This window comes from Lissotriton helveticus, chromosome 3_1 (genome assembly GCF_964261635.1).
Source record: "Lissotriton helveticus chromosome 3_1, aLisHel1.1, whole genome shotgun sequence".
NCBI classification, from domain to species: domain Eukaryota; kingdom Metazoa; phylum Chordata; class Amphibia; order Caudata; family Salamandridae; genus Lissotriton; species Lissotriton helveticus.
In genome coordinates, this window is record NC_136061.1 from 1,388,541,788 (window position 1) to 1,388,563,540 (window position 21,753).

Genomic DNA, 21,753 nt, shown 5'->3' on the forward strand with positions numbered 1-21,753 from the left:
TCCTCAGGGCCATGATGTCCCTCACTCCACCGATGGGCTACGCCGTGGCTTAGGGCCCAGCAGGCCCGTCTGGGGGCACTAGCGGGTCTGGTGCTTTGGCCCCGACGCCGTCTCTTCATCCCGGCACCGCTGGGCCACACTGGATCCGATTGGTGATCCTGGTCCTCGCTGGTTCACCTCACGACCTCACCAGCAACAGTCCCCCAGGTGTCACCCTCAGCGCCGTCCTCGGGTGGTGATGTCCCCGATACCACACACTATACGGCTCCGGCATGGGAACGGTGCGGCAGAACGCCGCTTTTCATGCTGCATGGGGAGTTTAACTTCAACGAGCCGGGCACATCTTTTGACTATCCTGATTATCAGGGAATGGGTGATAAGGAGTATTGGGAGGGTTCTGAAGACCCACTGACACGTGAGTGTCAGTCCCAAGACAACTGGACAGGTGGACTGGGGGATGCGAGTGGTCTGGACACCTCGCCAGACCCTGGTAATGTCCCTAATCCAACCGTGTCTTTGGAGGAGCGGGCAACGTCCAGTGTTGTGTTTACGTGTGCGGCCATAGCCTTGCCCCTTCATCTCCCCGTTGCGCCCGTGAGGACCAACCTCCTCACTGAGGTCCTTAAACTGCAGTCAAGCTCGGCTGACCCTCTGCAGCCGTTTCATGAGGCATTGACTGACGCTATTTTGGCCACTATGTCCAGGCCCGCTGCAGGTTTGGCTGTAGATAGGCACGTTGCCAGACACCCACGACCCATGTTTCCTGTCCTCCCACCCCACCCCAGAGAGCATGGGCATCCAGGCCTCCAAATCACAGACCGCATTCCCGTTTGCTCCGCTGGACAGGGTATCCAAGAGGTATGAGCAGTACGGAAAGATGGTATCATCCTCCCTGAGTCTGGGACTGAGATCTTCAAACATCACATGCCTCTTTGTCCGCTACACACACTCTCTGTGGGACACGGTTGTGGAACTGCTGCCAGAGTGCGCGTTGTAGGTACGGGCAATACTTGGCCAAGCCCTTGTAGAATGCCGATCTGCGGCACGGTATTCGATCCGGTGTGGGCTGGATAGCACCGACTCACTGGGCAGAGCGATGGCATCCACGGAGGCGATTTGTTGCAAAGCCTGGTATGTATTCCAAGTTAGGAATATGGTACTAACTACTGTTCCTTACAGATATTGCGTTACAAAAGGTAAGTAACTTGTTCATACTGTTCAGTATATCTGCTGTAGGAGCATCTATGATGGGTCCTTGCCGTGATGATCACATGTACGCACACCATGCCACTTGTGCAAATGAACTGCTCATATGTGTGATGGCATCACAGACCATTTGTCACAAATCAAACATTTCTGCTGGCTGATGATGTCCATGTAATAGTTTTGGAAATATCACACCGCAATAGGAAAATGTCAGATCTGTGCAAATGATGGCACATGTGATGTGGGTGTGTGTATTGCTGTCAGCTGTCTGGATGTGCAGACAACCTCCTAATGCAATTCATGTGACGTGTGTCACTGACGTGATACATTGTCATGCTCACTCAGACCTTCCCATCAGATCATTTGTATGCATGTCATATCCATTCCACAGACCACAGGTCTTTTACTTTTCACGGAGGAGTGGCTGGCAGCTGGCACATGTTTCCTCAGTGTGTATACCACGCCACACTCAAAATTGTCTAGATTTGTTGAAGCAGTGTTGCTTGTGCCATGTACATTGTTATTGTCTTTGTCTGACAGTTGTACACATTTTCTACTAAATATGGTTTGCAGGGCACCCCCTCTGGAAAGGCCATTGCCAGACTTGGAAGCCATGAGGGAACGTAATTGCATACGGCGTTACCGTTGATCAAGGACCTGACGGACAGGCTGGAACAACACCTGCAACCACGACACAGGTATCCAACTGCGCTGACACCCAAGGTAAAGGTGATAGCTGCCCTACATTTCTTTGCCACAGATGCATTCCAAATTACCATTGCTGATGTGGGATTGATGTCTCAGACCATGTTTAGCCGGGTATTGAGCGATGTATTGGCAGCTATGTTGCTGCACATAGATGAATTCATTACATTCCCTACTCCAGAACAGTTGACACATGTCATGGGGAATTCTATGCCCTGGGACGCATGCCACATGTAATTGGTCCAATTGATGGTACGCATGTTACTCTGGTGCCACCACAGGCTCAGGAGCAAGCGTACCGCAACACGAAACACTACCACTCCATAAATGCCCTGGTGGTGTGTCTTGCCAACATGCTTATCTCACATGTTTGTGCACGTTTTCCAGGATCGTGCCACGATGCATTCATCATGAGGCGTAGCAGGGTACCACAGATGATGCTGCAGCTGCACAACCATCGGGCATGTCTTGTTGGTGGGTAAACTCTGTCAGCCATGTATGTCAGTATGTCAAAACTTCATGGACTGCATCATATTACACACTCATTTCCATGATGTCAATTTGCAGGAGACGCAGGATATCCAAACATGACGTGGCTAATGACTCCGCAACGCAACCCCAGGACAGCTGCAGACCAGCGGTGCAACAATGCTCATGGGAAGACCAGGCGGGTGATCGAGCGAACATTTGGACTCCTGAAGAGCCGGTTCAGGTGCCTGGACAAGACAGGCGGAGCCCTCCAATACACCCCACTCAAGATGTGTGACATCTTCACCGTGTGCTGAATGCTACACAACATGTCAGTGGAGAAGGCCGTGCCACTCTACCTTGATCCTGATGAGCTGGAACATCCGCCCGTTGAGGATGAAGGCCTTGCCCAGGATGCCAGTGACGAGAAGGATGAAGATGATATCCGGAGTCACCTCATCCGCAACTTCTTTTCATAATGGTGAGTCATAGGTGCATTTGGGTAAAACATGTACTATAGAGTTGCATGGGTAGCATGCTGTGTATGCAAGTGACTGTATGCAATGTCACTTGGATGTTTGTTGTGCAGTGTCACACAGGTGCAGATGTAATGCAACACACATACGTGCTATGTGTGTACTTGGAATGTACAGGGGTACTACAACATCAGGCTAATCAGCAGGACAATGTCAGAATGACATTATACGGAACTTGACCCCTTGTGTGCCTCTCATACCCAGCTCGCCCTGCCTGTTGTCCGTTGGTGTCATCGTGGTCAGCCTGAAATGAAATGAAAAATTACATTTGTAGAGCGCACAGACTACCCGTAGGCCTTGCAGCGCTTTTGACTGAATCCAAGGCAGCCAGCTAGGATGATTAACAGGCATTACTGAACTGGTGGGTCTTTAAACGCCTCCTAAATGCCATCCGGTTATTGTTTTCTCTGAGGATAAGTGGAAGAGAATTCCATATTCTCGCAGCATTGTGTGAGAATGAGCGGCCGCCCCAGCGAGCCTTGTGTATCTTGGTCGTGGTGGCTAGTTGCAATGAACTTGAGCACAGAGCTCTGAGGGGAAGGTAGGGGGTAGCTAAAGGGTGCATTATGGCAGGACCAGTTCTGCGGATTGCTTTCTGAACAAGACACATAGCCTTAAATTGCACCCTTGCTGCCACAGGGAGCCAATGTAACTTTTTTAAGGCATTTTTGTCCTACTGCCAGCGAGGAATTTGAAAAAGCAGCCGGGCCGCACAGTTTTGGGTGACCTGGAGTTTATTGATCACTGCCACCGGGGCTCCCAGATAGAGAGCATTACCATAATCCAGGCGTGAAAGTATCAGGGCCTGGATCATGACTCTCCTCGCCTGGAATGGGAGCAGGGGGAGTACCTTCCGGAGCATTCTCATCAGCCCGAAACAGATAGATGCAGTTTTGGTGGCCTGAAAAGTAAAATCCAGCGATTTATCGAGCCAAACTCCCAGGCTTTTTATCTCAGATTTAGGGAGGGGCCCAAACAAGTGGGCCAGAAGGAGGTCAGACTGGTAGGTGGAGGGTTGCCCAGTAACATGACCTCCGTCTTCTCTCCATTCAATCTGAGGCAAGAAGATTTCATCCATTTGGCCACTGCTTCTAAGCATGAGCTCAGTGTGCTAGACGACCCCTCAGAGTGGTCTAATGAGACCACCAACTGAGTGTCGTCTGCGTAGGTGACAATACGGACGCCAAATGGATGAACTATCTCCGCTAGGGGCCTCATGTAGATGTTAAAAAGTGTGGGGCTCAGGGCAGAGCCCTGAGGAACCCCACACTTGAGTGTGGGGTTTTGTTCACATGGATGCATTGCCCCTTCATGCAGTATGTCATGTCACTGTCATGTCGTTACCTCAGTGCAGGTTGAGAATACTGCTGGGCCAGCCTTCACAGTGAGTAGCAGTTCTGTTTTAATTCACATGATGCCATGTATGTTTAGCATTAGACATGACAATGGTGGGATGATGCATATGTGTATTATTGTGTTGCACCAGTGGAGTGCGGTCATTCACGTGATTCTCTTGTCCCGTGCAGCATTTCTGTGCGACGGTAGGGTTCATTATGTGGCTTGGATCAACATCACTTGCTGTTGAGTTATTTCCAACCTGCTTGTCATGTTTAGCATAGTGATGCAAATTTGATAGAGCAAATGACTGGCTACAGAGTGCCTTCATTGCATGTAGGTCATTAGCTTCCTCATCATACGTGATTCTTACAGCTGTTGTGGGTGATGTCAAGTTTGCCTACATGGCCCTTACGTGTACATATAAACAAATACAGATAATACACTTTGCGTAAGTAGCATTGCCATAAATTTTAATTTGTTTGTAGGGTCCACATCATCAGACACTGTGAATTATTTTTTGTCCACATAGATCTCATTGCATAGTAGCTGACTTGTGAGCGTTACACAAGACTCAAATAGATGACAGAATGTCCTAGGTTTTATGTGTCCTTGTTACAGCATTGGATCTTATGTGATAGCATAATGAGTGATCTCAAATTGGCTACAGTTGTTACACTTCACAGGTGTGACTGGTACAGTGTATCTCATGAGGTATTTGTAGTGTCAGTGACATGAGAAAGTACTCCTAATGGTTATTTGCCTCTGTTTCAGGTCTCCCTCCCTGCAGTTCCCATCCTCTCCTTCCCTCGCCTAATCACCCTTTTGTGTCTGTCATTTGTACTCAGACCAAGGGGCTATTTGGAGGTGGAACCCTTTGAGCATCACACCACTCTGATGAAGAAAGGTACAGCCAGTCCCTGGCAGGCTTGTAGCGAATCGTTCTGCTGCATTACAGGTGACATCATTCATAGACTTTTTTTGTCTTCTTGCCAATGCCAATGACCAGATGTGATATTGTCCCACGGGTTAAGAGTCCCTTACTCACCCCGCCAGGATTGCCGCCCCTCCGATGCTCTCCCTTCCAGGGACCGCGGTCAGAGACAACCTCAAAAGCGTCCATGACAACGAGAACCCCGCCCCTCTCTCTATTACAGGACCCAATCCGGAGAGACAACGGACCGGAAAGACTTCACCCTGACCCCGGAAGTCCCGCCTCTTTGCCGACGTCAGGACACAGAAAAGACGGAAGACGAGATGCAGAAGGGGTCGGAGAATCGTGGCAGGAGATTTTGACTGGAGCTGCGGCGGAAGAAGAGGGCGGGAGGGAAGAAGCAGAGGAGTGGTCCGAAGACTGGTGGAGTCCCCCGGAGGTGACTGAAGAGCGGCCGCAACTCGATGGAGAGTTGCGGCGGAGCGCGTGAGTACCAGCTCCCTTCTTTGAAGCACGCTAGGTGCTCTGTGTAAATACCACAGCCCCCTGTATAATTACTCCCTCTATCCTAGACACATCATTAGTAGTAGTTCAGCACCCTGTATATATTGTATAGCACTTTGCACTGTATAAAGACTGCCCCCACACGAACCACATCGAACACCCTTTGTACTTTACATTTCCTCGTCCTTCCCACCCTTTCCTCACGGTCCTTTCTACTTCCCCACACCCTGGTGAAGGTTGCGGTACGAGACCTCTAGCCCCAGTGGGACTAACGGCTCCTTCTCCTTGTTTTTCTCTTATTGCCCTCCGAGGAGCCTTCCCGAGGAGCCGTCCCGACCTCCCACAAGACGTCTACGCCCAAGACCCGGACCCCCATCGAGTCCCTACAGCAACCAGAGACGGACGAAGGCTGTACACCCCGTTTTTGGAGCCATATATTTGTTTCCCTGTGTTTGTTATACGAACTGCCTTGTGTGCAATAAAAGAACACTATTGCCCACTATATCCGGCCTCCTTGTCTGCATTTCCAGCCCGCTGACCGCCCACGTTCACATCTGGTGTCAGAAGTGGAATTCCCTGGAGGCATGGATGCCGTGATGAAGAGGATGGCCGAGTCCCAGGAACAATTGGGGAAATTAATGGAGCAGTTCCTGAAGACCGCAGAGGACGACCGAGGGCAGCTCCACGATGTACTTAAAGGGCAGGGGGACACTCACGAACAGGTTATGGGGAAATTGACCGACGCCCTGGGACAACAGAGACCAATGACCTCCCTGCCTTCCGTGGTTCTCCAGAAGTATGTGCCGGGGGATGACCCGGACTACTTCTTTACAAATTTCGAGAGGTTAGCACAGGCCGCCTCTTGGCCTATCGACCGTTGGGGCCAATATCTTGGGCCCTTTTTGACCGGCGACTTGCAAGCCGCGTATTAACAGGCTAATATACAGGGCAACACCCCTTATGGGGACATCAAAAAGTGTATCCTCGAACGGCTGGGCATAGACGATGAAACGTACCGAGTCAAGTTACGCCAGGCCAAGGAAGGGCCGCAAGAAACCCCCAGAGCCCTTTCCTTCAGGATCAAGGATTTAGCCAACCGATGGCTAAGACCCGATGCCTCCACCAAGGAAGAAATCCTCGAGAAAGTATACCTGGAGCAGTTCCTGGCTACTTTGCATCCAGACACTCAAAGGTGGGTCCGCCAACACGCCCGTCTCACACTGGAAGCCGCAGTGGAAATAGCAAGCGCCTACAGTTGAGCGCAAGACTTACAGCGAGGCAAGGAGGAACATCCACATAAACCGCACCCCTCCACAGGTATCCGACCTCACCGACCGCCTCTACCAAGAAGACCGGAACCAACCCCTCTTTTTCCCACCCCTATACTGCAATGACCTACCAACCCTGGACCCCAATGTTACAGTTGTGGGGGTCTTGGACACATCGCTCGGGGTGGCCCCACAAGGAAGAGCCCATGGAGGTAGGCCTTGTCCAGAACTATGTCTGTTCTATTCCAGGTACTGCACCCCCCCCGTTCCGTTGTCCAGTGAATATTGACGGACAAACAATCATGGCTCTAGCAGACACCGGGTGTCGACAGAGCGTCCTCAGACCACAAGACTTGGCCTCCCCTGTTAGCCCCCCATCTGGCATGGTCGCCATTCAATGCGTCCACGGAGATACGAAAAGATACCCGACCACTTAAGTACATGTTCAACACCCCAAGGATCCAGGAACCACCCTCACAGTGGGTCTTGTACCGGCTCTTCCAGAACAGGCCATTCTGGGGAGCGACTATTCCGGACTGCCTAGGCTTCTACAGGACATGACCGATTCCCTGACCCGATGGTGGGAAGAAGCACCATTCCCTCAGGGCCTGTCTTCCCCATCGATGGAACCTAAACCCCACAAATCCAAAACACAGAAGAAGAGAGAAAAGCGAGAGTACACCTGTGTTTTCCCAGTGATCCCGGACGAACATCCCTGGCAGACTGACAGGGAATTCAGGGCAGCACAACAAGAAGATCCTGTTCTGTTGGAGGCGTGGGAGAGAGCACTAGACAACGAGGATCCCCTTAACGTAGGTCCCTACTTCTTCAAGAAAAACGAGTTGTTATACCTCAAGGGAGGGACACAGCAAAAGCCCCAACTTCTGATCCCTGGCCCCTTCCGAGACAAAGTCCTGTTCCTTGCCCACAGTCACCTCCTGGGGGGTCATTTTGGTGATGAAAAAACCAGTCAAGCGATCCTAGAAAAGTTTTACTGGCCCGGGGTTTACCAACACATCAAGACGTATTGCCGGGAGTGCCCCGTTTGTCAAAAGCATAGCAGATATCGACCCCCTAGGGTACCCCTGCGCCCTCTTCCTGTTATTGATATCCCGTTCAGCAGAGTAGGGATGGACATTATCGGACCCCTCTTACCCTCCCGAAGCAGCTGTCGCTATGCCCTGGTCATCGTGGACTATGCCACTCGCTTCCCTGAAGCCCTGCCTTTGCGCCAACCCACTACACAGAACATCGCCAAAGCCCTCATCTCAGTGTTCTCCAGAGTGGGGTTTTCCCGGGAAATCCTGACCGATCAGGGCACCCCTTTTGTCTCAGCCCTTATGAGACAGGTCTGCTCCCAACTAGGGATAAAACAGATTAGAACCTCGGCGTACCATCCTCAAACAGATGGGTTAGTAGAGAGATACAACGCCACATTGAAACAAACACTAAGGTGGGAATATATGCTACCACTTGCCTTGTTCGCCATTCGCTAAAAGACACAGAGCAGCACCGGGTATTCACCCTATGAACTACTGTATGGTCGACCCCCTCGTACCCTATTAGACATGCCTCGAGAAGTATGAGAAGCAGAACCAGACCGTACCCGTCCCCTTCCTGAATATATAGACAACCTAAAACACACCTGTCTGTGATAAGGGACATTGTCCGCCAAAACTTGGAAAGCGCACAAAACACCCAAAAAGGACAATACGACAAGGTCACAAAAACACGGGCCTTTGCCATGGGTGATCTGGTTCTTTAAATGATTCCGTCATCAGACCCGAAGCTCCTAGGACAGTGGCAGGGCCCTTATGCCATACTTCGACAGGTGACCCCTGTCACATACGAGTTAGACCTAGATCCCCCATGAGGTACAACACAGATTTATCATGTGAATCACCTGAAAAAATGTTGTGGCGTGCCTTCACCGATCTAAAAAACGCCCTGACCTCCAGTCCCGTGTTAGTGAGTCCTGATTACTCACAACAGTTTCTGCTCCAGACAGACGCTTCGGAACAGGGATTAGGGGCGCTACTGTCACAAAAAGACCACTTGGGGAACGAGAAACACATCCTCTACCTCAGCAGGAAACTATTCCCACGAGAAAAAAACAATGCCGTGGTGGAAAAAGAAGCCCTGGCAATCAAATGGGCTGTGGAGAGCCTCCGATATTACCTGGAGGGACGGGATTTCACCATTTGTACAGATCATGCTCCTCTGGAGTGGATGGCCCGGAACAAAGGGCACAATGACCGAGTCCTCCGCTGGTTTCTGTCGCTACAACCCTACCATTTCAAAACAGTACATCGGAAAGGCGTTAATCAGGGTAATGCAGATTACCTCTCCCGCTACCCCATGTCCCCAACCCATACAAGAAGGAGAGCTAGGGGAAGGGGATGTGATATTGTCCCACGGGTTGTGAGTCTCTTACTCACCCCGCCAGGATTGCCGCCCCTCCGATGCTCTCCCTTCCAAGGACCGCGGTCAGAGACAACCTCAAAAGCGACCATGACAACGGGAACCCCGCTCCTCTCTCTATTACAGGACCCAATCCGGAGAGACAACGGACCGGAAAGACTACACCCTGACCCCGGAAGTCCCGCCTCTTTGCCAACGTCAGGACACAGAAAAGACGGAAGACGAGATGCAGAAGGGGTCGGAGTATCGTGGCAGGAGATTTCGACTGGAGCTGCGGCGGAAGAAGAGGACGGGAGGGAAGAAGCAGAGGAGTGGTCCGAAGACTGGTGGAGTCCCCCGGAGGTGGCTGAAGAGCGGCCGCAACTCGACGGAGAGTTGCGGCAGAGCGCGTGAGTACCAGCTCCCTTCTTTGAAGCACGCTAGGTGCTCTGTGTAAATACCACGGCCCCCTGTATAATTACTCCCTCTATCCTAGACACGTCATTAGTAGTAGTTCAGCACCCTGTATATATTGTATAGCACCTTGCACTGTATAAAGACTGCCCCCACATGAACCACATCGAACACCCTTTGTACTTTACCTTTCCTCGTCCTTCCCACCCTTTCCTCACGGTCCTTTCTACTTCCCCACACCCTGGTGAAGGTTACGGTACGAGACCTCTAGCCCCAGTGGGACTAACAGCTCCTTCTCCTTGTTTTTCTCTTATTGCCTTCCCGAGGAGCCGTCCCGACCTCCCACAGGACGTCTACGCCCAAGACCCGGACCCCCATTAAGTCCCTACAGCAACCGGAGACGGACGAAGACTGTACACCCGGTTTTTGGAGCCATATATTTGTTTCCCTGTGTTTGTTATACGAACTGCCTCGTGTGCAATAAAAGAACACTATTGCCCACTATATCCGTCCTCCTTATCTGCATTTCCAGCCCGCTGACCGCCCACGCTCACACCATGTATGTTTGATAATGCTCCATGGGCTCACAAGGTAAATCATCATGTTGTGCATGACGTGTGATTTCAACTGAATATTGTGCCTCCTTGATGTCAACGCACATGTCGTTCTAATGTGCATGTATACTATATGGCATGAAGTAAGCTTATTCTTGGTATGTGTTTACGTGTACAGTGACTACATGCATGGTGTTGGTTAAGGCTAAAGTACTATATTGTGTGTGAGGTAGATGGCTGTGTAGCTGCTGTTTAGCTTGGAACACACTAGCTGTAGTCTACAAATGCTGACGCTGTGTGTCCTGTGCCCCACTTGTCCCTAAGGGGCCTGATCCTGTGACCGTGATCTTTGGTGATTACTGTGCCATTTTATTTGCAGTGACCCTGAGTGAAGCAGACACTCCTGCATTCACATACACATGTCACTTTGTGGCTTGCCAATGCCCTTGTGGTATGTGCCTTTTTTGCAAGTTGTCACACCCCTCCTGCCGTCATGTCTTCACTCATTCCTGCTGCTGCATACACAGCCAAAATGCAGCGCACACTATCCAGGACCACACACGCCTACACGCCTCCTTCCATCCATTTGTAGAGCATGCTCCAGCCACCCTACACACAGATAACACCAGACAATCATCCTCCTGGTATCACGATACCTCAAACTCACCCATTACAGCTTCTATGCCTGTGTGTGCAACACATACTGGCAAGACTATGCTGAGCCACATGACAGTGTGTCTACGTACCACCAGGTCATGTGCCTTGTAGCGCACACACACACCTTCCATAGGCACAAAAATTTACAGTGTTACCTTGTCAACACCACAGCAGCAAAAATCGGCTTCCTTACAGTCACGTGGCAGTACACGACCTGGTCACACCACTTCAACATAGCAGTCACAGTCAGTCAAGTAGCCACAGGGAACACACACCATGACCACGTCTCTTGGGTGTGGTGTGGTTTGGCCGTTCTGGTGTAGATAATTGTCAGACGTGGCTAGTTGTTCTGGATGCGTTGCACCCATCACAGGAGTTTAGTACTTGTAGCTCCATAGGGGGAGGTCACGTAATCATGTGAGCTTGGGTAGAGTGCTACAGCCCATTGCCCACAGTCTGTCCTGCCACCCTTGTCCTGTGCGCCATTCATCACATCCACAGTACAGCAGCATGCTGATGATAGTTCACATACCTGAGGACACAGATGTAGGTACTCCCTATGTGGACAACTAGTTTTTTCACACTGATCTATACACCTCAAAGTGACTCTCCTGTGCCTGTCTGTAATTGCAGTTTTGTGATCCAAACCCCCCTCCAGCATTTACTATCCCTCACAGGTGTGTGTTTCCATCCATGTATCTAGTTGTTAGGAATTTGTGACCTATGTGTGTCCTCACCCGGACTCAGATCCAAGTGTGTGGATGGCTGCAGTTTGTTGAATACCCTTGCATTTCATACATTTGCACGCACATATTCATTTATACTGTGGGTACAAGATAACTCACCAAATGCGTATGATGTTTAGAATATTTATTGGGTGATCTTGTGCAGGAAATGTGAATAGGTGCTGTACAGAAAGGGGGGAATCCAAAGTTCACTGCTGGAGATGAGATGCCTTACAGTTTGAGTCAACAGAGTCCAGGCCACAGTGCTTGGCATCATTGGGCAGACTGTGACCAGCAAGTCCATGTGGGAGAGTCTCATAGGTGATGCTGTTGCACCCAAGGGCAATATGCCATGTCAGGTGTCCTGGGAGTTGTGCATGGCCCACTGCCTCTCAACGTCTTAGCTGTGGACGACCCTTCTTCCTTGGGGGACCCTCACGTGCAGGCATGGACGATGCATGGGACGCTACGTCAGACAGTTCCTCCTCCTCCTCCTCCCTCCCTGTGGCTGGTGTTGCACTTTGCCTTGATGTAGCTGGCCTGGTGACACAGGGAGGGTGCTGCATGTTGGCAGCAATCTGGCGTAGTGATTGGCTCATTTCCCGATGCACCGTCAAGAGCTCAGCCAGACTTGCCTCCACCCGTCCATAATGTTGGTCTTGCCTGGCATTTTGCTCAGCCTGCTGTTCTTTCACCTGGTTGAGGGCCTCCGGTAGCTGGCTTACCTCCCTGGTGTCCCGCCGGCATGCCTCCAGGATGTTAGTCAGTTCAGGCATACCGGGCCCTGCAGCTGACTGGCCAGAATCTCGCCTCCGCCTTGCGCCACTCCCACCACCCTGACCCACACGAGCATGGCCTGCGCTTGTGGGCACATCCGATCGATGGGCCCCCGAGTGCTGGCAGGGTGGATGTTGTCTGTCACCTCAGGGGTGCCCGACAAAGGGTGTCCCTCATTTTCAGACAGGCTCTCTGGTGGATCATGGGCAGGGCTCTGACCTGTCTGCTGGGATGTGGTGGGAATTGTTCCGGTGGTTGGCACAGATGTCGCTGGTACAGTTGCTGCAGGGGTTTGGGATCCAGAGGAGCCAGGTTGGTTGGGGTCATCCACAGTGCGTTGAGTGGCGTCGCTGTTGGTGGGGTCAGGGTCCTGCTGAGCCTGGGACTGGGATCCTTCTCCCCCCTGGTTGGGGGGGTCTCCACACGTTGCCCTGTGTGTGGGAGAGACAGACACTGTTAATGCACTATCAAGTGACATATTAATTAGTTAGCCATTATCAGCATCCCAGTTCCACAAGCTTTACATTGTTGTCATTGTTCAGTTGTGTATGTAGTGGTAGTAAATTGACATGTACTCTGGGGTATTTTCCTTCTTCCATTCTCTTGACAATGACTGACACAGCCATTGCTGTGTCTTGTCTTGCCAGCACAACACATATGCAGCAGTGCTCTGGTTCACGTAACATCCAGGATACAGTGTAAATCCTTATGCCAGCGTCAAGCATACACAGAGTTTAGATGCAGCATGTTCATGTAAGAGACAGAGCATTATTTATTTGGATAAATTCTTCTACTTTGGATAGGTGTTGCTGTTCCGTGATGGCCAACCAATGCCAACACCCCAGCACCTGTACACCCACTTCTAGGTCATGGCTTTAGAACGTGGCACTTCTCCAAGATGCATCACCTTGTCAATACCCATGTCCATGTTGGTATTTAAGTACATCCACAACGTTCATGAGATGGGGCATGTGCATTGTGTGAGAGGCACAATGGACTGGAGCATCTGCAATGTGCATGTTAAAGTTGTATGCGTATTCATATGAGTGGGTGTTTAGTTGTGGTACATGACAATTGGGACAGTGTTGCACTCCATTGCCTGTCCCCAGGGGATGAGTTTCTGTAAGGGGGGTGTATGACAGGCGATGCAAGTAGTTTGCGTGTGATTTGCAAGCGTCCATCCTTTGTGATTTGGCTGTCCCCTCATGTAGCATGCTGGCATAATCGTGGTTGTGGGTTCCTGCACAGGATGTGTGACCTTGTCCTGGTGTTTGTGTTTGCAATGATCACAGGAGGGACTTGTGCTGCCTACACCTGGGCACATTGTGTACTACAGAGCTTTCCAAACTGTGTGTCCTGACACAGTACAGTGTCGCCTGCAAATGGTGGGTGTGTCGCAGGCACTTAGTACATGACTGCTGGTAATTAGGAGACATCCCTAGAATCTCTGCTCTATGGTCTTTATAAGGCCTGTGCAGTGCTTGGGTGCTACTGTGTGTGTGCACAGGGAGCTGGGGTGAGGTGACATAGGGAGGAACACTGAGGGATGGATACAGAGGGAGGGAGGGAGGGAGACAGAGGGAGAGGGAGACAGAGGGATAGGGAGACAGAGGGAGAGGGAGACAGAGGGAGAGGGAGACAGGGATGAAGGGAGACAGAGGGAGGGAAACAGAGGGAGAGGGAGACAGAGGGAGAGGGACACAGGGATGGAGGGAGTCAGAGGGAGGGAGGAAGACAGAGGTAGGGAGACAGAGGGAGAGGGATACAGGGATGGAGGGAGACTGAGGGAGTGAGACAGAGGGAGGAGGGCAACAGAGGGTTGGAGACAGGTTGTTTGTGCTCACTCGCTTGCTACACTGCCTTACTGTGTCACAAAATGATGCATCTCCGAAAGGTGTGTCAGCAACATGAAATTGTTTAGAAGCTGTGGTCTACTATCTTGTGTGATATTTCCCTATCCCTGTGCATTGCGCATGGTGCTTGGGTGTGTCCCTGGGACATATGGGATGAGAGCAGCCTCCTACCCTACACCTTCCACCCTTTGTGCCTCCCCCTTGCAACTACCCTCATTCTGTTGTGTACTGCTGGGACTCATGGCCACCCAACCCATGCTGCTGGGCACTGTTGTAAGTCCACCCATGTAGCATGTGTTTTTTGTACACTCACCAGACTCAACGGCTCCTTCAATTCCGTGTACTCCCACCGGTGGCAGCCAGGCCATGACTTTCTCCTCCCAGGGATGGTATGCAGGAGGTCTGCGAGGACCACCACCTCCAGTGTAGTATGCATTGGCGTAGTCCTGGTCCATTTTCTTCTTCACCATCCTCCGCAGATCATACCACCTGGCCTGGCATTTCTGCCTGGTGCGCCTGATGGGTGCAACAGCATTGACCTTGTCAACGATCCTCTCCCACATGGGTGTTTTTTCAGCCATGCTGGTCTGTCCAACCAATGCGCCAAACAGCTGTGGCTCGACTCTGATGACTTCATCTGTAAGAATCTCATTCTCCGGGTTAGTGAACTTTGGATTCTTGGGTGTGGTCATGGTGTGGGGTGTATGTGATTGAGGGGGTGATGGTGTGAATGGATGAGGGTGTGTGGGTCTGATTGTGAAGGGGGTGGTGTGGGTGTAGATGAGATAGGGTGTATGTGTGAAGGTGTGTGGCTGCAATTGTTGGTGAGATGTCTGTGTCTTCGCAAGAATGGGTATGTTGCAAAGGATGATGGGTTGTATGTGTGGACCCTTTTATTGGTCAATTTTGTGGGTGTGGCTTAATTTGAATTGGTGGTGTGTGTGTTATATGGGGTGGGTGTTAGTGTTGACCTCTGTTTGCCTGTTTGGCTGTGACCAGGATATTGTTTCTCAATGGTGTGTACACAGGAGACATGTTCAGTGTTGTTGTGCGACTCGTTAGCAAAGTCCTTGTGCTGGTTTAGATGTTGGCGTTATGTGTGCGGTTGACTTGTACGGGCCGTGGGCGGGTGGGGGGGTTCTTGGTCGCTTGATGGGGGTGTGTGTGTGTCGTACTTGTGCGTGCGGGTGAGTTGTACGGGACGTTGGCGGGTGGGGGGTTCGCGTAGGCTTGATGGGGGTGTGTGCGTGTCGTACTTGTGCGTGCGGGTGAGTTGTACGGGCCGTTGGCGTGTGGGGGGGTTCGCGTAGGGTTGATGGGGGTATGTGCGTGTCGTACTTGTGCGTGCGGTTGACTTGTACGGGCCGTTGGTGGGTGGGGGGGTTCTTGGTCGCTTGATGGGGGTGTGTGCGTGTCGTACTTGTGCGTGCGGGTGAGTTGTACGGGCCGTTGGCGGGTGGGGGGGTTCGCGTAGGCTTGATGGGGGTGTGTGCGTGTCGTACTTGTGCGTGCGGGTGAGTTGTACGGGCCGTTGGCGGGTGGGGGGGTTCGCGTAGGCTTGATGGGGGTGTATGCGTGTCGTACTTGTGCGTGCGGGTGAGTTGTATGGGCCGTTGGCGGGTAGGGGGGTTCGCGTAGGCTTGGTGGGGGTGTGTGCGTGTCGTACTTGTGCGTGCGGTTGACTTGTATGGGCCGTTGGCGGGCGGGGGGGTTCTTGGTCGCTTGATGGGGTGGTGCGTGTCATACTTGTGCGTGCGGGAGAGTTGTACGGGCCGTCGGCGGGTGGGGGGGTTCGCGTAGGCTTGATGGGGGTGTGTGCGTGTCATACTTGTGCGTGCGGTTGACTTGTACGGGCCGTTGGCGGGTGGGGGGTTCTTGGTCGCTTGATGGGGGTGTGTGCGTGTCGTACTTGTGCGTGCGGTTGACTTGTATGGGCCATTGGCGGGTGGGGGGGTTTGCGTGGGCTTGAAGGGGGGTGTGCGTGTCGTACTTGTGCGTGCGGTTGACTTGTACGGGCAGCTGGCGGGTGGGGGGTTCTTGGTCGCTTGATGGGGGTGTGTGCGTGTCGTACTTGTGCATGCGGGTGAGTTGTACGGGCCATTGGCAGGTGGGGGTTTGCATAGGCTTGATGGGGGTGTGTGCGTGTCGTACTTGTGCGTGTGGGTGAGTTGTACGGGCCGTTGGCAGGTGGGGGGGTTCTTGGTCGCTTGATGGGGGGTGTGCGTGTCGTACTTGTGCGTGTGGTTGACTTGTACGGGCTGTTGGTGGGTGGGGGGTTTGCGTGGGCTTGATTTAGGGGGATGTGCGTGTCGTACTTGTGCGTGCGGGTGAGTTGTACGGGCCGTTGGCGGGTGGGGGGGTTCGCGTAGGCTTGATCGAGGGGTACACGTGTGGTATGTAATGATGCCGCTTGATGTGAGGCGAATAATCCCGTACGAATCATTCTTCATGCGCGAGTACTTTGGGCCGTACGAATCGCGACAGGCTTTTCATACAGGATCGTACTAGTGTGTTTGTACGGCATGTTTACAAATCAAACGGTAGGATTCCCGATGCTTAATCGTACCGGTCATCGACTGTGGTTCGTACGGTTCGCTGATAATCGTACGGCAATCGACGGAAATGGATCGGAATTCGCAGGTCGGACGGTAGTTTCCCATTTGTACGGAATCGGCTACGAATATGATTCGTACGGCGGATTATTTTACCGGATCGGGATCGACGCCTTAATGTTGTTAGAAGTAAGTTTGTTGTATTAGGCGTTTTGATATGTTGTATTTGCGTATGTTGAATTTACGTACTTTTTAGCGTTGTATAGGCTTGTGTGTAGAGTTAGTGTTTCGATGTTTAAAGTTTAATAAGTGAAATATTATGTTAGTATTACTTTTAGTAGGACTTTATGTGTTATTTTATGTGGGTGGGAATGTATGTTTGATGTATTTATTTTGCAGGAGTTTGTGATGTTGGAAGGAAGTGTTTTTTTTTTAAAGAAGTGTTTATTAGTTTTATTAGCTAATGGTTTTTATACACTTCTTTAAAATTTTCGGTTTTCCTGGAGCGTTTATTCTATATTTTTTCATTTTTCTGTTTTTTTCTGGTATTTTGAACGAGCTTCGTAGAATGGATTTATATACTATGGGACAGTTGTATTTTTTCATTTTTTTTTGGGCAACTTTTTTTCGAAACTGGATTGTTTTGGTGGAAATGGATTCTACAGCATTTGGGAAATGCTTGGTAAGTGTTTTAAATGTTATTTATTGTGGGTGGGTAATGTTATTATGAATATTGTTTTGTTGTATTTATTTCAAAGATTATTAATGTGTGTATATATATTTTTTTTAATAAAATATATATTGCACACATTCATTAATTTCGAAAAAAATATGTGATTGTTATTATATTGTTTTTTTTAAATATTTTTAAAGGAATTGTTTGTTGCTTAGAATACTTTAGAGTAGTGTTTTGGCTATTATATTGAGGTATTCTATGCCTTTTGTGCTAGGGTAGAGCTTTACTTGTTGCTCTAGGTATTTGTGCATTTGCTTGGTTTGTTTTGATGTTTTTGGAGTTAGTTCAGTAATGGATTGCTCCATTCTGAATTCTTGATAACTTTGCTCTTTCTGGAGGCATTTAATAAATGTTTCTAATGTTGGTTTAGTTCTGCCTGTTGATTGGAGGAAGGCATTGTGCCAACCTTCAACAGCGTTGTTTGTTTTAGATTCTCCATTTAAGGTGCTCCTGTAAACGTTCCACCAGAGTATTAAGAATTTTGGATTTCTCCTGTGGCCATATCTATGGAGCCTACCTACCCAAGTATCCTCAAAGTAGTCTAAGAGGGACTTAATTTTGCTTCATTTTGTTTGTAAAATGGGCTGTCTATTAAAATGCTGTAGTGTTCGGCCACATCTGTTTCAGGAACGTAGGCTAGGGCTGTCAGTTTTTTTATTTGATATGCAAAAGAGGATTTTGTTGCATATTCTATGCTTAGGGTTGTCTTTAGTAAATGCCTCCAAAGACACTGATTGAAGTGATAATAGCAGCCTTGGATACAGGTATGGGTGTGTATTTTTAAAATACTTGAGAGCATTGCTTTTTCAAAATCCAGTATGATTTTTTCTGGGGAATAGTCATTAGTTTTTTGTTTGATAATGTTTAATAATTCCATATATGTTGAATTAGTTTTATTTGGAAGCAGTGCATAAAGTAGAGGTCTGTTACAGTTTTGATATAAGCCATGTATTGTGTAGAGTTGGTAAAAAGATTTGGAACAGATGTTAAAAGTTCCATCCATCATCCAATATTGGCATTGTTGGAGTTTGATTAGGTTTATGGCTGTACCAAAAATTATTAGTCTTTTCTCGTTGTTTTCGGTGTCGTAAATACCAAAAGGTCTTTTGTTTAAAGTTATAGTTTGGTCAGGAGTTAAATTTATATCGCTATATGTTTTAGGAGGTGGAGTGGTAGTGGTAGTTGTTCTTTTGGTACGTGATATTGTTCTTTTGAGGGAAAGTATATTAGGCATTTGGGTAGTGGCTCTTTTAGGTATTTGGGAATTTGTTCTTTTAAGATTAAGCTTGTTGGTTTTTGGGAACCTGTACTTGCTTCTTTAATGTTTTCTAATGCTGTTCTGACTTCTATTTCTGTTATATTCGGTGGGTGGTTGTGTTCCTTGGTATAAAGGACAGTTGCTTCTCTAGTTGTTGCTCTTCCATAACATTTGTTGGAGTAATATTTGCAACATTTCCAATTAACTTTCCTCCCAAATTGTTTCTCTTGGGTATAAGTGTAACCCATGTAGCAGAGTAATAGTTTTCCTTTTTGTCTGGTAACAAATTCTGCTCCTTCTGTCATTTTGTTGTTTGTTAATCTATAAGAAATATATTTTATAGTTAATTAAATTATAAATATATGTATTTTCATTTGAAATTAAAAACATTTATATTGTGCATGCTTACCTTTGTTGAAATTCAGTCTGTGATTTTGATGTTCTTTACTTTTTAGTTGTGGTCTGTATTTTCTGTTTTTTCTTTACCTGAAAAAAGAATGCATTTATTTGTGTTAATTGTTCAGATATATTTTTTGGGTTTCTATTACAGTTTTTGCTATAGGTTTTAGCTTAGACTTATTTTAGTTTTTTGAAAAGACTTTGGATATACCCACTTTGTTAGTTGTATCTAGGTTTTCTGAATTCCCTTCTTTGATATTTGTTGGTAGAGTATGTTGTAGTGGGGCTAGAAAATAAAAAGTCGATATGCATTAGTTATTAAATCATGTTTGTAATTTTTAGCAATGTAGCAGTTAGTTTTAGTGACATCATTATATTTACTTACTTTTTATTAACTGTTTTTAATGTTGAGTTTTGATGTTCTTGTAGGTGTAGTCGAATGTATCCAATGTTCAGTTGTGGCCTATATTTTCTTTTTTTTCTTTATCTGTAAAAAAAACTTTTTTTTATTTCTGTTAAATGTTTAGATAAATCATTTAGGTAGCAGTTACGTTTTATGCTCTAGGTTTTATTTTTAACTTATTTAATGTTGTTATACAAATCTATGGACATGCTTACTTTGTTAGTTGTATCTTGGTTTTCTCAGTGTTGTTCTCTGTTCTTTATTAGTAGAGTATTCTGTAGTGGTAGGAGATAATATACAATAGATATGTATGAGTTATTTATTTTAGTTTGTTATTTTTAACATTTTAGCAGTTACTTTAATTAAGTTTATTGAAATTACTTACTTTTAATCCTCTGATTTGTAGGTTCAATCTTGATGTTCTTGTAGGTGTAGTCGAATGTATCCACTGTATTTTCTCCTGTCTTTTTTTTGTCAGGTAGTTTGTTTGTAGGATGTAATTGTTTATATAGTGGTTTGGAGTAAGTAATTAGTTTGCTATTGGTTAATTTATGTTAGCAGTGTTTTTATTGGTTCGTTTATATTTTTGAAATACAGTTTGTGTATTTATTTTCCATATAAAGCAAACGCTAATTAATGTTTAGCAGGAAAAAAATTATATAAAGTGTTCAAATACTTTTATTTTAATTTCTATCGAATATATTATATTTCAATTGTGAAATGTAATTTTATATATAGTTTGTTATGAGATGTGTGTTTTAGTGTGAGTTGTATTTTTAAATGTTAAAAAGTGTTATAGAATATTAATTAATATTTTTGATATTTCTAAAAATACAATAATATTGATGGCGATAATTTAACTCTCGATATTTTTTACTTAGTCTTTATATTTTTTAGTAGTCGATAATTAAATATTGCGATATATATGTTGTCCGTATTAGTAATATCGATGTTTATGTAGCTCGATATTTATTTTCCGATATTTTTGTATGTTTTTAGTTATGTATAGGATTTCGATATTGTTGATGTCGATATATTTGTGTCGATATTTTTGTACTACGATATTGTGTCTTTCGATATTATGTCATAGATTCCTCAGTACTATGACCCACTCTGAACCCATATTACGTTGGATCCCAAATTTGTGCCTCTTGCAAGAATGTACTTAGTTGTGCATTCATGCCTTTCTCCATCAATTTCGCTGGCAAGGGGATGCGTGAGATCGGCCGAAAGTAATCAGGATCCTTCGGGTCCAGATTCGACTTCTTAACCACTTCGGCGCTGATGACGAGCTCAGCTCGTCATGAGTTGCGCCGCTCGCACGCTGATGCCGAGCTGAGCTCGTCATGTAACACGTGTTTTTAAAAAACGCCACGTACAGCGGGAAAAGCCGCCGCGCGCATGCGGTTAAGTAGAGGAAGTATTGAAGCAGTCTTCCAGGCTTTAGGAAAATATCCTTCCCTAAACATTGAGTTCATCATAGCAGTGAGTGTTATAACAATGGGTTCAGGGGCTAATTTTAACACCGCCACCGGGCAAGGGTCATAGGGGGAATCCGATTTGGCTGACATCAATGAATTACGAATGTCCTTGATGGAGAGAGGTGTGCACTCATCAAAACTCGGAAGACCCGCCCGAGCTATATATTTCTCCCCGAAATCCTAGTGATCCATCTGTCCCAGGCCCTTTAAATGTAGTAAAAATGGCTTCCACCTTGCTGCAGAAAAAGTTGCCTATGTCCTCACAAAGCCTGACTTGGCGAGATACTAGGTGTACCTTTACATGAAAATATCCAAGCAGTCTGGTCGAGATTAATCACAGCACCTGTATGGTATTGCTGAGTAGCAGCCCAAATGAACACACAAAGTTACCATCAAGTTGCTTCTGTTCTGTGGTCAAGAATGAACAAGCATTGTCCGCGCGATGCGGGAAGCTTGTAGTAATGTAAAAAAAAAACACGCTAGTGTTGCGCGCGCAGCAGCACCAAAGAGTGAAAGTGATCGCGCTGGAAGGGAGGCAGATGGCAGCTGCGCCGTGCATACTCGTGTGAACGCAAGCACTGGGCCACC